Raw genomic sequence first — 19,435 nt, 5'->3', positions numbered from 1 at the left:
CAGTTTCTGACACCTTAGAACTCTTCATGTGCAAGAGGAAATTGAAATAATAACAACATATTTTAGGCAGTAGACAAAATGATTTGCTTTGGCTTTACCTACAGGGAAACCTGGGCAATGGTCATTAGACTTTTTTAATGGAACTTCAAGTCTGATGCCTTGTGACCAGGTGCTAACATGGAAAAGAGTTAGCATCATTGACATTCTTTGATTTGGAAGCACGTAAGAGGTAGATAAGGAGACAACACAGGCAACCCACCTCCAGGCCAGGAGAGAAGGACAGTTCCTGGAATGTCTGCAATGTGTTACTATTTTTGTCACACCTATGTGTGGCCACCCATCTGGTCTGAATCAATCAGTCTCATCCCAGGGCTCTGCTCCTCTCCCAGCTGAAATAATACCCTTCTTTCCTCAGGGCTCTGTCTTTAGGAGGGGCGCTGCTCAGGACTGCCCAGACAAGGCCAATTAATGAGGCTGTGTATTTGCAAACGTTGACCCAGGATTAGGCATTGGAGAAAATTTTCTTGAAATTTTCTATAAACTCTACTCTCCTAGAAACAGTACTTGAGAAAACCGGATGAATCATTAGACAAATAATTGACCCCAGAAAGCGAAGAATGATGCTACATTATTTTGTATACGTACATCTTATTTTTTAAAGAAAATGTCCTTGCCTTGAATTTAAACCATGAATTGGTCTGCTGTTATACCCAAAGTAGATAAAGCCTGGGTGTGAGGCATTCGCCATGTCTTAGCCTGAAGTATTTTCTTCGGCCACTTCACTCTGCTCCACGCTACATGTTCAATTTCCCTGCACCTCTGTAACAACCCTACACCTCTGCTTCTAGATCATCTTCCTGGCTTTCCTCGTGTGCATATCCTGTTCTCTAGCAGTCCCTTATCCATGCTGCCTCATCAGATTCCTGCACACCTGACAGCCTCTTGCTTGCTATTTCAGCTGCTAGACTACTGACCTCTGTTGCACATGCCTGCAATCCCAGCACTTTGGGAGGCCAAGATGGTAGGATGGCTTGAGCCCAAGAGTTTAAGACCAGCCTGAGCAACACAGTGGGACCCTGTCTCTACCAAAAAAAGAATCAAGGTATTCACCAGTTAAGCCAGCCACGTTTTAGGACCACATAGCACTCTTCCCACAAGAGACCTCAAAACTTAATGACATTGGCTTTGGCAAATTCAATAACATGACATAAAACTACTCATTTTCCCTATCTGCCTAGTTTTCCATTGCAGTGGGAAATACCACCCTATCGTGGACCTCCCAACCAGGAACCCCATGGTTATTTTTGTCTCACTGCTGTCTTTCTCACTCCCCACATCCAGTCTGTTACCAACCGTTGCTACTTTTTCTTTGCCAATGTTTCCTGAATCCACCCCTTTCCTTTCCATTCTCATAGTTGTGGTCTTAGTCTAGGCTTTGGCCTTGGCCCACGGGGACTTTGCAGCCTTCGTTCCCCTCTCCCACCACATTCCCATATCAAATTCCAGCTTACTTTATTTAATAACACTGACAATTTTTTTTCTCTTGCTTATGTTTTTGGTCCATTCATTCTCTTTGAGCTCCATTGAGACTGCCAGCTGCTCTCTGGACTGGCTTCTGATGTTCACTTTATACATGTCACCTCTTCATCCAGCTACCTCCTAATTGTTCCTATCTTTTTTCTTTCTTTTTGGAAGTAAGCTTATCTGGTACTTCTTTTTTTATCATTCTCACACTTCTTCAGAAACCCTTCTCATGGTATACATGTTCCTGATACACACCTCTCAAGGGCAGATTCTGACACTTTCTTTCGGGAGTCCGTCCGTCTTTCCTTTCTGATGTAGCAAAGTGTCCTCTTTGTGAGTATGCCCAGGTTCAAAACTTCCATTTCCACCACTTGCTACCTATGACATTGGGCAGTTACCTGACAGCACTGCACCTCAGCTTCCTCATCTGTAAAATGGATTGTTGTGACGAGTAATAAGATAATTTATTTAGAGCACTGCTGGCATACAGTAAGCACTGTTAACATGTTTGCTATCAATATTATTATCATATCTCAAAGGACTCCCCAATCACACCCCGCTTCAATCACCATCATGCTGTGTGCCATATTATCCTTGCATGTAAATTTTAAGGACCGCATAACTGGGTTTTAAAAATCTGGTTCTAACAGTAGTTTATGTCTTAGAAATCAGGGCAAAGTTAATCGAAGATACCTGATATCAAACCAGGTAATGATGAAGACTTTAAATGCTTTTTGAGGATGATTATAAAGAACATTATGATAAGGATGACGACGATATGATGATGATGATGATGACAATGATGAAGAAGAAAACATGACCAAATGCTTCTTTGGGTTAATACTCTGCTTATAAAGCTAAGTCTCCAGGAAACATACAGTATTCCTCCTGAAATTAGTTTTTTCCCATTAAATGGAAACATGTTATGCATAAGAAAATATATTGTGCAGTATGCATGAGATTTATTTTTCAGAAAGCAGAGAAATGGCAAGAATTTTAAGTGTTCTACATACTTATTTAGATCTCACATCAGGAGATAAAACAAATGAAAACTCTGACTTGTTAATAATTTACATTTTGGTGGAAAATTCATACAAGCTGTTCAGATACCTCTAAGACCCAACACAGAAAATGCAAATAACATATATCCACTGTGCACTGAAGAAAATTTGTCTGAAAAGAAAATAACATCAATTTAAAAAAAAAAAAACACAAGTGATTTCAAGGGAATGTTGACCACATTTACAGGGCTGTAATTGTACTTATTAATTTTAGGTGTCTCTTTTGAAATATTCGTGTAAATGATCTCTCCACTTACCAGGTGTTTCTTACAGAAAGTCCACTGGGCTACCTCATTACCTAGGAGGTGGCTTACAAATAGGGGATTTCTTTTTAGAAAGCCACACCATTACTTTTCTCTAACAGCTTATGCAAAAGTTTCGTGGGGGAGGGAAAAACCCAAGCCAAAAAAAAAAAAAAAGAAAGAGAGAGAGAAAGAAGAGTGTGCATGACAATAACTACCTCTGTCCCTTAGGTTTTTGTTCTTTTCATGTCATGGAACTTTTTAGCTGTGCTGCCTGGGTAACTGCTCTGGAAGGTTGGAATATCTGTTGTTGAAGGAGGTTTGTGATTGAGGGCCCTCTGACACAACCTTTTGTTGCATTGAGGTGTTTGATCCTCTTTCCCTTTCTTCTAAAACCAATCCCATCCCTTTAAAAAATGGATAACCAGCACTTCTTTTACTTATTGTCAGCTTTTGGAAAGTTACTCTGGGGGTTTGTAGAAGTTTAACTAGTTAACTCTTTGCATGCTGATGTCCTGTCGCTAAATATTCTTCTTCTTTCTAAACAGGAAGGATTTTAATCACTTATATCAGGTAACTACCGCTGTTATGAAGGCATAGCAAGTGAAACATATTAAGGTCCAGAAATAAAGTGCATGTGTTCAAGGTCTTCAAACGTGAGAGTGATTCAGGCTTTGCAATGAGACACATCCTTATTTTCTTTTTGTCCTAGGACCGAAACATGTGAGAGTTATGACTCTGCCATTTGAAAAAACATGATGATATACTAATTTTTCGTTGAAGAACAACAGGCTTTGGTAATAAGTAAATGCAAAGAGTTACTTCAGAACTGGGGTACATAACTGAATGGCAACAAAGAAAGAGAGCCTTAGAATGAAAAGTGTAGGGGTCTTGTTCCAGTCTGCTGACTAAATGCTGGAATATTTTTTTCCCAAAAGAAGGGACACAACCCAGGCTCTAGGAAAGAAAAGAAGCTTAAGTGGATTATTTAACAAAAAAGCAACTTATGGCTTCTAGATAGTGACCTACATTCTGCACACAATAATGATGTTTTACGGTGGTGATAGGGTTAATAACCTAACATCATTCATGTAGTGTTTTTTGAAAATTGAATTTTACTGCTACAAAGTAAATGTAACAGCCCTCTGGAGACAATATTACAGGCACTTTATTGTTTGCTAAGCTGATGTCATCTTTCTACAGACTGACTTTAAAACAAAGGCAGAACATTTATTACAAATATCACTGTGTGAAAGGAAATCTACTGAAATATTGTTTAGAAGGTGAGCTGATAAAAAAGTATTAGTACTTGGCTTTGATCATCTTGTACTATAAAGTTATGACTTCAAAATTCTTCTCATGTGATCTCCATTCAAGGCAGACTTCATCCTGGCAATTCCTACCTGTGTCTCTAACATTATCTGCCCTCAAGTTGAAACGTTTGTTTAAGCTTCATGCGTGTTTTAAATACATTTTTACTCTCTAAGGCAATTTCTTAACAGAGTTGATGAGTTTTTGAGAGAGAGAGATTAAATAGCATCTTTCAGAGATAATATATGTATGATTTTAAAAACAAAGTATGGAGATTAAGCTGTTTAGTTTATATAATGAACTTTCAAAATCACCTGTAAGTGGTGACTGCAAAGTTTGCAATTTAAATAAGCTGTTTCAGGCACTGCCAAGCAAGCATTCTGCATCACAGGTTGCTTGCAACTCAGAGGGTTTGGTCTCTGTATCCGATGCACGTGTAATACAGCGTGAAGTTGTTTGTGGATCACACAGGAGCTTCTTAGAGCTTCATTTCCACACTGTAACCCTTGAAAATGTATCAAATGAGCAGATGCACTTGGCTCTTCCTTACAAGGCACAAGTAATTTGTTTGTAAATCAGTTACCTTTCAAGAAAAGTTAAATTAGGGGGAACTCTTGTTTCTTTGATGTTTTCCCCCTTAGAAAGCCAAAGAGCAAATTAATGATCATTTTGAAGTAATAATGATAATGAGGAAAATATAATTTAGTGAGCTACACTATCCCAAAATAACTTTTTCAGGTACAGCATATAAATAACAGCCCAAAGGACTAAAGCAGCCTGATGGTGTTTTTCTAAGAAAATGATTTACTGCTCTGCCTTTGTCTCTGAACTCTGGTTAGAAGGAAAACACAGGTCAAGGAAATTGGGTTAAGGGAAAAAAAGCCTGTTGTGGGCTAGGTGTAGAATTGTATGAATAGTGACTAATTGGGAGTCTGTAGCACTCAGGTCAGTGTGTGCAATGCTCAGTACTGGCTGATGGTATTTATATCAGGCAAAAATGAAGCTGGATACATCTTTGCGTGCTCTGTGAAGGCAGTGTGTTAGTTGGTGAATTGGCCGTGCCCAGGAGAAAGCTACCAGTAGTACTATGATTGTGATTAAACCAAGAACTGAACTGCAATGTTTTAAAAATTTATTTTACTAATAAGTGTACTTCTGTATAGAAAAATCATTTTACAAAAACCTTACAACTATTTGAAACATTTTACTATAAGCCTGCCTTTGATTTGTTTGGGAAGCTATTTTATAGTCACTCAATTCATTATTGCATTTCACAAATATTAGCTACTTACCATGTGCCAGCACCAAAGGTTCAAAGGTGAGTCCTCACAGAGCCTTACAGATTAGTGTCAGAAAGAACTGCTTGGCAAGGGTAAGAGTGTGACACATTGTGAGTATTCAAGAAATGTTTGTTGAGTGACTGATAGAATGAATCGAGGGATGATCAAGGTAAGTCCTCGATTTGGTATATGTACAAGGTGGAATTAAGAGTTTCCCTCCTTGAACAGGTCAGAAAGGACATGCTTGAGCTGGCCTTAGAAAAACACCTGAGTGGCATGTAGCTGTGAATAATGAACAGGAATGGGCCACTGGTGGTAGAAACAGCATCCCAGAATATGGTCTGAGTTTTAGCAGCACAGCCCATTTCTGACCCCTGCATGCCTCAAAGCCACTTTAAGAATTTGGTCTTTGCCCTTCTGTCCTCATCCCCTGTTGTACTGTAATACACACAAGCATGTGTGTGCATGTACACACACATGCACACACACGTGCTCACTCCATCATTGGAATTCAACCATCCCCTGTTGTACTGTAATACACACAAGCATGTGTGTGCATGTACACACACATGCACACACACGTGCTCACTCCATCATTGGAATTCAACTGTCCACCCCTTCAAGAATCAAAGCATCTCCTAAAAGAAAGGAAATGGCATGCCTGTTCCTCACTTTTATCCATAAAACTCACATTTGAGTTGTCTATCATGAGACCTCAGTTTTTTGACCAAACATTGTCCTTAAGCATCGGACACATAAGAAAAACTGGAAAGAGGAACAGGTAATATTTAAACCACCCACTATTCTTGTAATGAAAGGATTTTTCAAACATCAAGATGAAATGGTTTTATCAAATTATTAAAGTTTACTTTTTGTATCCGACTTAGCAACAAGTCATGGATGGGACACTCAAAACAGGCCAATTTGGGACAGTTCCAACTGTAGGAGGCCTTGTGTCATTACCTCTATAAATGGAATCGAGCTTCCCTTTTTCTGCAGCTATACATTTTCTTGCCTTTGATTTCCTACTCTGCTTTCTCTCCCGGCAGGCTCTTCCTGTCTCCTCTGTCAGCTACTCTATAGGCAGATGTGCCTCTTTTTCCATTTGCCAGATCCCCCCAACCCAGATCTTCCAAACTACTCCCCTTTGAAGTCTCTATTACTGATACAATCACTTTTGTTTCCCTTCCATCCCCTCTCTCACTGCTCCAGTTTCTTCTCTCCCTAACCCCATTAGTTACATCTGCTGCCCCTACCATTCAGCCTGTGTTAAATCATAATGCGCTTGACATAACTTCAGTTTGTCTGCTAAGTACTCAATCAGCACGCATTGCTATCTTCTGATTTGTAGGAAAGCGGGCAAGACTGAGTAAGCTGGCTCAGAATTCTCTGAGTGATTCAGCTCTGCCCAATTAGCACAACCAAAGTGGGAAATTGACAACTAATAATAATGAAAGAAATGGGTTTTAGTTGTGAATATAAATCCCACAAACTTGGTTCCTGATGCCTGTGGTAGATACTGTATGCTCCATATGGTGGTCAGATGGCTCAGAGAATGCAGAAGTGGATGAATGAAGGAGAGTGTGTCAATAATTGCAATATTTATTAGTTGACTGGGATTCTTTCCCTGGAATTCATTAATGGATTTTTTAAAGAATCTGCAAACCACCAGAAATTGCATGTAACATTTAGTACATTGATGCATTTTTTCCTGGGCAGTGGGTCCATACGTTTAAAGCAGATTCTTAAAAGGCTCTATGTCTCCCCACTATCCCCCTCCAAAAAGGTGAAGAATCATTGCTGTAAGTGAAGACACCTATTTGGTCTATGTTTTCATGTGGTCTGCTTTTTTTCCCGGCCCATTTTAACATTTCACATGATTTGAGCAGTTCAGAAAGTAGAAACATAGGGTTTTAAAGGCAAAATTTACCTTCTTTAAGAGGAAAAATGTTTAAACCACCTACTGGGTTATAAAATTCGCATTTTAAAAATTATTTTAGTTTTACCACAATTCAAAGACAGGCCTTTTTTTTCTTTATTTAACAATGGGCATAATCACACATCTGAACATAAGAATTAGTTTTATGCAGTTCCATAGAAAACCAAAATCTTGAGGAACACTTTCAAAACAACCAGAGAAAAATAAACCATTCCTTATGTCAGTCTTGTTAGGGAGGGATTAAGAAACTGGCAATTATTTTGGCGACCTTAATTGTTGCGCGGCAGGAAAATATGTAATTAGAGCACGTTCCCAGGCCTGCACACCTGCAGCACATCCTACAGCATAATGTCAGCTTTCAGTGCCTGTCGGTGCCAGGTTCTAGCACAACCAGTCACAGTGACGCTCTGAGAACATTTCGGACTCATGTAATGTGGCTTCTGTGTATGAAAGAAGCAGGCATTTACACTACCACACAATGGAGTGCATTGCTGCAACACTGGTTTCATTATTTTCTGACGCCTACCTTCAGCACTGCCCTGGTTTACTCCGTTTGAGGTTTTATTGTTACGGTATAATAGTCCTGTACATTTTTGAAATTCCCTTATTATTCAGCTTATTAATACAGTACTGACTTGATTATCAGGCTGCAGTTGCGCAGCAGAAGATTCAGTGCATTAGCTAAGTCAGAAGCTGAGTAAATTCTTGGTATAATGAGAACAATTGTCTGACATTTTTTTATGTAGAAAGATGGGCCATGGTAGTTCTCTATATAGTTGCATTTTGGAATTCACTCTATATTCCCTATATGTTGTTGAGTATTCGTTTTTCATATAAAGAAAGCTTAAAATGTGTTCTCACTAATTTGAAAGTGTTTCAGGGTATGGGAGGACTCCATCATGATTCTCATTAGCTTTTTTCTTCTTTTTCTTTTATTGGCTTTTCTCAACAAAAAGAAACTCTGATGTTAGAAAAAGTAGTGAAAATGAAGAAACAGTATGCACGATGCCTGTTTTTCAGATAATTCCATAATCTGGCATAGTGATAGTTAACAGACTTTTCCCCCCTAAGGGAGATACACTGTATTTTGCTATCTGACATGTTGTCATATATAAAGAAATCAATTGGTAATTAAATGATGCACCTTGTGAAGATGACAAAAGGCATTTGGTTGCGAAAAGAGAACTGGGTTTTGAGGGGTTTGTAATGAAGGCCTAATGACTATTCATAAGAGATTTTCAGTCCGTTGATCCACTTGACTGGAAAGTTCTGCCCTGGAGAGTTAGTGCTGTCAGTTTCTCTCACCTCAGAAAGCCGCCGCAATCGACGGTGTAGAGGATGAGCGAGAAATTATCTAGTAGTTGCTCTAGGCCTGTCTTAGGTCACGTGCAGAAGGCACATCTGGCTTCCTGTAGGTACAACCTCAGGACATAAACTTTGACTAATTTTTAAACTATAAATATGTACGAGTGACACTGAATAAGTTACCTTTTATTCATATTTCCTTTATTTTAGAACGCATGCAAGTTGTGCAGTAAGCTGCCATTTTGGCCTTATTTTTCTTCCAATTTTAACTGTTACACATTTGCTTGTTAAGCTAAGAGTGACTGTCTATGAAAGTTGTCAAGGACCAAATGATAACAGTCTCCTTATGTGAAATCCAACAACTGTACCTTTGCAGAGAATATGCCAAAGTTGCCCTGCAGGAAGGTCACCTGAAACAAATACAGAGTATATGATTGGATAGCGCTCTTGGGGGGTGTTTATTGCCCTATTTGGCAAAAGGCAGTAAGATATCAAAATGTACATACATAGGACTGGATACAAGGCTGCCACCACATCAAGATCTCTAGAATTGCAGAACACTGTTGCTCCAGTGTCTTCATAAACACAATCACAAAAACTATGATGAAAATTCATGCATTCAGAACAATAAGTTACTGTCCACCATGGGCCAGGCACCATCCTAGCTTTGGAGGAGACAAAGATGAGGGAAGCAAAATCTCAGTGCTCATAGTTTATTGAGGAACAGACAAATAAGAAAACAGTTACACTACAACATGTAAAGAGTTATGATTGAGTTGTGTAATAGCACAGAGTTTAGAATCCGGGAAAGGGTTTTCTGAGAACTGTTGGGGTCCACAAATGAGGTAAAGATTTCTTATACGAGCTACTCTTTCCATTGCCAAAGCCAAATTAGCTGGCAGAAAGGTGAGTTGGACAAGTGAGGTGTTTCTGTTGCATGTGGAATCTCAACAGAACAGTAGTGGCCAGCAATTTCTGTACATATTTACTCTTGGAAAGTGCTTCTCCATGTTATCTTATCAAGAAGCTCACCTAATCAAAGGTAAACACATTTATCACCTCATTAAGGCTTGTTTTATGGCCACTTCGATGTCGTGTTTGAGGTGGAAGTATCCGTCACAGTCTTTGTCTGGAATGTATGTGAAAGGGATTTCATGGACACTGCAGAGGTTTTAATCTCTCAATATCAAAATAATTTAATGCATAATATATATTTGAGAAGATGTCACTGGTGATTCCTACTTGTGTACTGTGTGTACTGAGTTTTGCTGACACATTTGCTAGAGCTGTCAAGGTGGACCAAATGAATGGACAGATGCCAAAAAAACAATTACGCTTATTAATGTACATTGATTGCTTGTTTAGGTTATAAAACAAATTTAAAAAAACCATTAGTATTTAAACCCTTTTATAGCTGAGCTAATGATTGCTTTAATATAGTGTCTAGTAAAGAATATTCTATAATACCTGTAAAGCCCAGTTATGTTATCTAATTAGTAGACTTTGATTTAAGTGGCTATAATTATGGAATTGAATAGTTGCCTTTCTAAATAACCAAATGGTAGATTTAAATATATAAAGATGTTGACTTGATTATTTAATATTTGTAGCAAAGACAAACCACCTAAATAGAGAGATTAATTCCACATCAGTGCAACATTAAAAGGGAGAGAGGATGCCAAGAATCCCATTAATTTGGGATATAAGTGTCTGAAATTTCCTCAAAACATTTACACCAAGGAATACCAACAAGACAATATCAAGCAGCTCTCCCTAAGGATAGAGAGGTAAGGCAAACATGATTTTAAACTGCACAATATCACACAATAAAATTAAGGACAGTGTGTTCCACCAGATGCTAAACACAGCCATTTATTGAGCTACAAGGTTCTAGAGTAAGTGTTTTGTATACATATTAGCTCCATATTACCTCCATGACCTCTTTCCCCATGAAGCCTTCCCTGAGCCTCAGTATCCACTCTTTCCTGTACCATGAATCCATTTTTCTTTTACTTTTTCTTTTCTTTCTCTCCCTCTTTTTCTTTCTTTCTTTCTCTCTATCTCTTTTTTTGTTTGTTTGTTTTTTTGAGACAGGGTCTCACTCTGGCACCCAGGCTGGAGTGCCGTGGCGTGATCATGGTTCACTGCAGCCTTGACCTCACAGGCTCACACCATCCTCCTGCATTAGCCTCCCAAGTAGCTTGGACCACAGGCATGCACCACCATGCCCAGATAATTTTTTTTTAAATTTTTTGTAGAGATGGGGTCTCACTATGTTGCCCAAACTGGTCTTGAATTCCTGGGCTCAAGTGATTCTCCCACCTCAGCCTCCCAAAGTGCTGGGATTACAAGTGTGAGCCATTGCACCCATCCCATGTTTTCAATAAAGATGGTGCTATTTAAAACTATGGCATGTCACGTGTATATTATTTTATTTCACCATGTGTTTAAGTGAGATAACCAGGTGTCAAGAAAGCTTCAATATTTGCTTAGTTAAATAGCCAATGTGACGGAGAAGAGGTAACCTCTTTTCTTTTTTTTTCTTATGATTTGCTTTGGCTATTACTTTTGAAACATACATGTTATATTCCCAATTAGATCTCGTTACATACTTCACAGGCTGTCCAAAAATTTCCATACTTCTAACAAGAACTTTGGTTGACTGAGTTTATATAGTTTTTCTGTTCTTTGCCCTATTTCTTTCAAGGCCTTTGAGTCAGAAGCATTCAGCACCACGGTGTACGATAGCCACCATTTGCTTTGCCCTTTTAACTTTTGGGGGTTACTTTTGACCATAGTCCAACTGCTCAGAAGGGCTTTTTCACAAATTGTTTACCATGGCAGTTGCTACCCTATTGGGGTTGGCATTCAGAACCCATAAGCAGAGAGCAATGGTGTCAGTATAACAAATAATGTGTACAATTTTTTAAAATGCTGAATTTACCAAATCCCCATATTATGTTTTCACACTGCTCTTTCAGAAACTGTGCTAATACAATACTCCTATAAACTGATCTTGGTCCTGGCAGGCCCAATTGGAACTAATGGGGCCTGACAGTTCTTCAGTTAAAAATTATACATGAGGGTCACTTTCCCTTAAATTATCTATTGTATGCCAGCTGTTCACAACTGCACTGCTTCACTTTCTTTGCAGTGCTAGAAATGTCTAATTTTCTCATAATATCCATAGCAACTATTCTCATGGAGGGCATTGAAGTTAGTAACACTTCAAACACACCTTCACAGAAATCATGCTAGAGTTGCAGTTTCCCTTTTCTTTGATTTTATTTTTTTGGTTCTGAAAAATGTTTAGATGGCTCATTTTGCCGGTTTCATGCCATAGCACTTGAGTTATATCATAATTTCTCATTTGCTGCACAACTTTATTCTATTTTTATGCTCCTAAATGACGCAGCTCTAAGTACCCGTGAGTGGCACTTCCGTGCTGTGAGTGCTATCAAAGGCAACCTCAGACAGATAAAACTCCTGGTTTTTTGTTTTCTTTTGTTTTTGTTTTTGTTTTTGTTTTGTTTTTGCTGGAGAGGGGAGAAGCGGAGTCATCACCAAGGGCCTTCTTTTGTTTTTCAGGCATGTTAAAACTATATAACCAACAGAACCATTTAAAAGGAAGAAAAACATCACCCAAGTTCCGTGTCTGAATGAAGGCTGTCTTCTCAAATGCTCCTCATTACTCCAGAGCAGTTATATTTGGATTATAATTAAAACGAGGCTTCTTTTTTTTCTTTTATTCTTCTTTTTTCCCAGAATGCCTCAAGTGAAGTATTCCTCCCAAAGTTATTGCACCTCTTTACTAACAAGTGCTGGGATTTTAATAAGCCTATCCCCCCCCTCCTTACCCTGTACAGAGGAAAGGATGGCAAAGAGTGGCTGTGGTACAAAGTTTACGTATTCAGTGATATTTTCTGCTTTTATTGGTAAAAATGGGGAGGTGGGTGGAGGATTTCCTTTAATTATGAAATAAGTGTGATGTTAGTAGTTATTTCTGTAACCTGGTGAAAATGCTGCATATTTCAGGCCTAACTTTTAGCGTATGTTACCACGTGTGTAATGAAACGGTGATCTGCGCTCTCCGAATCTTTTGGCTGTTAAGGAGCACTCTGATTATAACTAGTTTCTGTAGAAACCTGGTCATCCAGATGCTTATCAAGAATGCATTATTATTTTTTAAACCTTGATGGAGAAGCCACAGACTGCAGCAGTTGGACAAGGTCACATACCGATGGAAGCGACATGTCTTTCCTCTTTCCATTGTGTGATCGTCCAGGGCCTGGGGGCATTAATATGCAACGGTTCTGTTTTTCTTTCAGAAGGACTTGTAAACTCTTTAAACAGAGGCACACAGTTGCAATTGTTGCGGTACTGAGTGGGTGTATAGAAGCTAGGGCTGCAGCCTTGTCCAGTTGCAGATAGAATAAAACTGACAATGATGCAATGGGCCTGGCATGTAGACAACTCTGTGGGATGGATGAATGGTACGGCTCTCGCTGTCCCTCCGGTGGTGGTAGGCCCTGTAATAGCTAGCGTAGGAAGGGTGGTGAAAATTGATATGCACTATTACTACATGTATAAAACTTAACACTGGGGCCATTGCACAGGTGGGGGGTTCCTGTTTATTGATTTTTATGAGTTTGGTAGAACATGCGCTTAATGCTTTTATATTCCAGGAGCTCTGGGAGGGCTCACCTTAGGTAATAAACCTTTCCGTACTTTGCAATCGCTCACAATTTACATGGGGACTCGCATTATCCAGTACAAAGCCCAGCATCCCCCTTCTACTTGGTTTTAGGAGTGTGATTTAAAAAAAAAGCAAAGAAAATAACTGTAGCACTTACTTTGAATTTTTTAAAAACCTGTCCACTCCTGCTATGAAAATGGCCCCTAATTCTAATTACTCATATTTCCAAGAAAAATTAGTCACACAAACTTATGTTATGTGTTGTCTCAGAGGTTGAAAGCAAATCAGGTTTCCAATAAGACAGTACATCAAACAAAGTAGCATGTTCTTGATGCCGATGACTTTTTTTTAGAATTATGGTTGGACATTTTTGGCAGACAGATTGTCTTTTGCTCTATCAAAATGACAGTTTCTTTTGTAACTGCAACATTCATAATTAGAAGGAGAGAAGCAATCTGCCCAATTTAATATACTAAAAGAAGTTTAGAGTCTCTGCTAGTAATTTCATTATTTTTAAATTTGAATTAATTGACTTAAAATAATACAGTTAAGAAGTATAACCAGCAGGATTATGAAGAAAGGTTTCTTTTTCCTTAAAAAAAAAAAAAACAGTGCTTTCAGTGTTATACTTAAGATGAGATTGAAATTTTCTTTTTTACTCCAGGTGCCCCATTCTAAGATTCAGAGCAGGAATGTGAATATTCATCCTTGCAGTAGAGCTGAGAGAAGTTGTAGGGCAAATCCTGGGAACAAGGTCACTTTAAACAAAAAAGTTCTCCAAGTTTCCCATGCTTATGAGGCTGGCTGGACTTAATTAAAGTCAATGGATGACCAAAAAATAAATAAATAAATAGAGAGAGAGAGAAAGAAAAGAAAATGAAAGAACAACCACCCACCCCATATCAGTCCCTTTCTAGGCCTCACTTCACATTGTATACCTTAGCCGTTGATGTTCAAGCTCTTTACATAGATCAAAAATAATATTTCTTGAATCCCTTAACAACACTGATGTGTCCGTGGTTTAGTCACTCTTCCCCAGTCCACATCTCTAACCTACGTCACTTGGGTGGCCCTCACAGCACCACTACAAAAACAAAGCCAGAATTGCATTCAGAATGAAATCATCATAACATAGCAACCTTGTTCAGCATGTGACCTTTGGGTTTCAGCAACCCTGTCTTGTGCAGCCCTGGCCAACCTTAACCTTTCCTGTTGGCTTGGAGGGTAACCTTTCTTCATATTTTCTTCAGGATCTCTCCTTACAGGACCCAGTATGTTGCATGCCTATGATGCACAGGGCCGAAAGTTTCAGAGTGTTAAAATCTACGAACCTGTTTTCCTCTATGAGAGAATGAAGCCTGCACTCATTTTAAAGAATACATACGTAGCAAGATCTCTTTTTACCCTTCCTGTATAATTTTGGTCATGCTTAACTCTAAAGGAAACCAATTCTCTTTAGCTCTGTTACCTTATTTCGTACCTTAGCTGATTGCCATCTTTACATGAGCATCAGATATGGATGTGACAAAGATTTTTTTAGAAATAATAACAACCAGTGCTTTATGAGTTGTTAAGTGTTTTTCTGAGTGGGTGTATAGAAAATACAACACAAAGTGCCCTATGCATTTTTTTAGTATGTTGATAAGACAGCAGGAAATTTTTTAACCCTCAAAACTTTCTGATTATAAGCCGTGCTCTAAATTTACACGGGCAGTGTTCCAAGTCCCACACTCCTTTACAAGTATATCATTACAGACCTACAAGTGAGAAGGTAAATTTCCCCATGGCAGTTCTGAAATCTGACTTCAGGCTAAGAGGCCATGGACTCAGAGGGCTGATTGTACTGGGTACCTACATATCAAAATCTCCTCTAGTATTTTAGTAGTTCCTTCTGTCCTTTTTGCAGCCCCATGTCCTACAGAAGTGACATTTTGTTCCATTTTCATTTATCTTACTCTACTTAGTTGTATATCAAAAGATATACACGTTTATATAACCCAAGAAGCCAGGGATTAAAGCACAATATTTCTTAACACAGCTTCCTCTAAGATCTCCAATAGCTACCTAATGCTTAAAGCTTGGGCTGACGTGGGTTATAGGGTTATAGTAGCTTTATAGATATTTCTATTTGTGTATGCTATGTTTATATATGTAATACATATATGTGTGGCTTAGGGCTATACTGACATGTTATTTTCTATGTGTTCATTTATTATAAACAGCAGGCAAGCAGACGTTTCACCTCACACCTCACTCTGGTCTCTATCATTCAAAAAATATTGCAAGATTCCCATTCTAAATTAAATACATCCGAGCTTACGTCTTTTATCAATTCTTTATTCTTGGTATCTCAAAATTCTGGTCTTCTTCCTTTGTCTCAAAAAGGGAAACTGCTGAAAGCATTTCCACCTGGATGTTTAAATTATTTAAGTTGCAGGAACCAGACCTTTTCCCTCCTGAGTAGTTGTGGGTTTTAAAGGCTAAAATTGCTTCATCATGCCAAAGTGAAAGTATGCATAAATTATTTAGTTAAACCTGAGAAAATACAGACTTTTCCCAGTGATCTTTCAAGGGCTGCCTACTTAAATTTCAGAAGAATGGGCAAGATTTTTTTTTTTTCATTCTTTTGGAAAATTGAAGTATCTCTTGTGTCTTCTGTCAGTTGGAATGTGAACAAAATTACAAAATGGTAATTTTTTTAAAATTCCAAGCTTCATAATATCCAGTATATCTATATCATTCCAAGGTGAACACTGTGATAATCAATCAATACCAGGAAGACTCCTCCAGCTGGCGAGAACTGCAAACCCTCTCTCAATGTATTCTTAGGAAAATCAGGCGACTTGTTATAGGTCTTTCCCTAATGCCAACCTAAAGACTGGGGGGCATTTCCGATTCAATTTCTAGTCATCCAGAGTTGGTATTTCAGTTTTAAAAGTAGAAAGTAAGGTAATTTTAAGATGTTATAAAAACTTTGTTGACATTTTTAATTTGCTTTTTTAATTTACCTTTACTTCAGTAAATAAAAATACCAGAAAAGTGTGAAGTTGTGTGGTGGTGGTGGTGGTGGTTGGGGTGTGTGTGTGTGTGTTTGTGTGTGTATGTGTGTGTATAAGATAGATAATATTAAAGTAGCAATTAAAACAGCCCAGAAATATAGGAAATTGAGGCCCAATTTCAAGTTTCTGTAGCGTAAGACATTGAGTTACCCATGTATATTACAGAATGTACCACATTATGTATCTGATCTCTAAATCTGCCTTAGTATAAATGCTCCAAGTACATTCTTATGACCAAGAAAAGAATGGTATTTTTAATTGAATACCTAACCTCAAATCCTGAAAGAATCATTAATTGGGACAGGATAAAAATGTCAACAAAAAAGTACTTATGTGAGTTATTTAGTATACAGCTGTCTGTTCATTTGTAGAATCCATTTGAATTTTATGTTCAGAGAAATTGGGAGATGAGAGTAAATATGGGGGGAGATTGGCATGTAAATTTGTTGAGTTTTCATGAAAAAGTAAAAATTTTAAAAATCTTCCAAGCAAAATAAAACCTGTTCCATTCACAAATGATGGACGTCACTGATCCCATTAATACCTGTTACATACCAGGTCCTCTTCCTTATATCTAACTTACTTTTTCTCCAAATTTCAGTGTAGTTGCTCTTGACCTTGCCTTTGTTCTTCTCTCCTCCTTCTCTCTTCTGCCCAGGCACAGTTATGTCCACTAAACCAGATGAACAAGATTTCATACTGACATCACCATACTCTGTTAAATAGTTAAAAATCCTATTTTGGCTTTTGTTTGCTTACTTGGATTTGTACCCCCAAGGTGATTAAAAGAGCACAGATAGAATCTAGAGACAAATAGTTTCTGGAGTCAGGAATCAGATCCAGATTCTAATACAAGGTGATGTGGGAAAAAGTCAGTTAAAATTTCTGAGATTCAATTTACTCATCTATAAAATCATCCTCATAATAATTGCTCCCCCCTTCAAAAGTTTGTTATGAGGAGCAAGTGGAAAAATGTCTATTAATGGGCTCTGCTGTCAGTAGATTAATGCATAAATCCAGGTATTATTATATAATCAAACTGTCCTTTTAAATGTAGAAGAAAAGGGTTTTTAAGGCACACATGAGATTCTGGAAACGGAGACGTTATAGAAAGTCTATAGGGACTAAAAATGCATTGTCTTCTATATACATTTCTCTTGCCGGAGGTACATGCAGACCTTTGGGGGGTGCTGCTCTGGCCAGGACAGTGGTGGAGAGCTCTGACTCTTGAGTGTGAGAGCTGGAACGACTGAGAAAAGACAGGAGGGCAACTTCGAGGTCAGGTGACTTCTTTCTAACTGCAGCAGGTTCTCAGATCCCTAGGCTGGCCCAAGATGAGAGAACAGTCACCAAAGAGAGTCTGGCACAGTAAGCCTAAGTCTCAGTGTCATCTGATTGTGAAATCTGCTTGTTTGCATACTCATACAGTACCAGAGCTTAAGCCTTGGCCACTGTACGGATGACTGTACAAGAGCAGAATCTAAGACCAAGGGGTTGTTTTTACTAAGGAAGAAAAATTTATTAGAGTTACTTTAAGGAAATCTATTAGATTATCTCACCAAATACATTAATAGCATCAATTATTGTATTTTACATAATTTTTTTACACCAGATACACAGTATATTAAAGAATTTGTGGAAGTCCCCCATGTGAGCCAGTATTAACCATGGTAGGACTAATCAGGACTGGCCCAAGAAAGGTAGAAATGAGAATTTATAAACTTGTCTAATTCTCATTGCTTAAAGAAAATTGAAAGAATCCAAAATGGGATTTATGAATATTTTTTAAAGCTTAAAAAGCCCACATACTTATCATTGAATTGTCTGCTTACGATAGGAGCTGGAAGAGTCCCTTATATCCACTCAACTGTACTCACATTTTAAATGGTTGTTTTCCTTTCTCTTACACTACTACAAGAGAAAGGAAATGCCTAGGCAAATAAACTCAGTTAAAATAACTTTATGGTTGTGACACAGTTTGACAAAAGCAAAGGAAATTCAGAGTCACTGCTCAGCTGATTCCAACTGTGGAAAATAAAATGCTTTAAAAAAAAAAAAAAAAAACAATGGAACAAACTTGGGATGGATTCAGTCTTAGTCTTAGAGGCAGGCTTCTTAAATGCTGAATCTCTGAGTTCGCCATCTTTAAGTTCTTATAAGAGTTGCAATATCTGTATTCATCATAAATCTAGTCAGAGTTAAAAAAAAAAGTATTTGGTTAAGTACTGCTTGGAAAATATGTTGTCCTTTTTTTAAGATTATGTGATTCTAACTCAAAGCTGTAACTTCTTGGGGCTTAATAACCTACCTTGAGATACACTTTAAGTAATAATAATGGCTTCTTGGGATTAGGAAAGATATTAAACTTACCTATTTCCAATGATCCTGTAAGTACTATTGCAGGAGGGATGTGGGGAGGGAGAGAAAGAGAGAGAGAGAGAGGAGAGAAACATTTTGACCAAAATTCCATATACACTATTGCTATGCAAATTATAAACCTAACAGAGAGGTGATGTATCATTTTTATTAAACTTGTGCTGCACAAATAGTGTTTACATAGAAGAGTATAAAGTTAATTCCCTCCCGGGAAGCATTTCTAAAAAATATAAATTGTATTTTGAGAGTTAATCAATTTATTTTTTCTCTTTTGGCATTTTAATTGAAGCTTCCAAACCGTATGCTTCCTCAAAGTATCAGAAGGCAAATATCAGTCGTGTGGTTATAAAATCAACTCTTAATTTTCTTTCAATGAAGTAGCAGATAGTCAGCCTGTAAATTTTACCTATATTACTGTGGAGCTGCAGCGCTATAAATTCAAAACAGTGTGTAGGTTGGTGGAAATTGAGGTCCAGGCAGCAAGGCATGTCCATAAACTTTTCTCAGGTTATTGGAACAGAACGAATCAAAAGCGGTTCCTGGTTGTATGATATTCTCTTTTGATAGAGCAGGCTGCTTGTTGTTAGCAATCCAAGTGCAGAGGTTAGTCAGAGCAGAATGTAATTTCTAGCAATCTGACAG

The 19,435-nt window shown here is 38.1% G+C and overlaps 1 protein-coding gene and 1 pseudogene across 7 annotated transcripts in view; both read left to right on the top strand.

Moving 5' to 3' along the window:
* ZEB2 (zinc finger E-box binding homeobox 2) overlaps positions 1 to 19,435 on the top strand; it is a 131,931-nt gene that overhangs the window by 45,551 nt on the left and 66,945 nt on the right. The gene's annotated exons all lie outside the window — the stretch shown is intronic.
* On the top strand, positions 10,493 to 11,117 carry LOC129031306 (putative uncharacterized protein encoded by LINC00269; annotated as a pseudogene).

Source organism: Pongo pygmaeus, chromosome 11 (genome assembly GCF_028885625.2).
Source record: "Pongo pygmaeus isolate AG05252 chromosome 11, NHGRI_mPonPyg2-v2.0_pri, whole genome shotgun sequence".
Lineage (NCBI taxonomy): Eukaryota > Metazoa > Chordata > Mammalia > Primates > Hominidae > Pongo > Pongo pygmaeus.
Note: the sequence above shows the minus strand (reverse complement) of the source record. Positions and strands in the feature narration are given on the sequence as shown.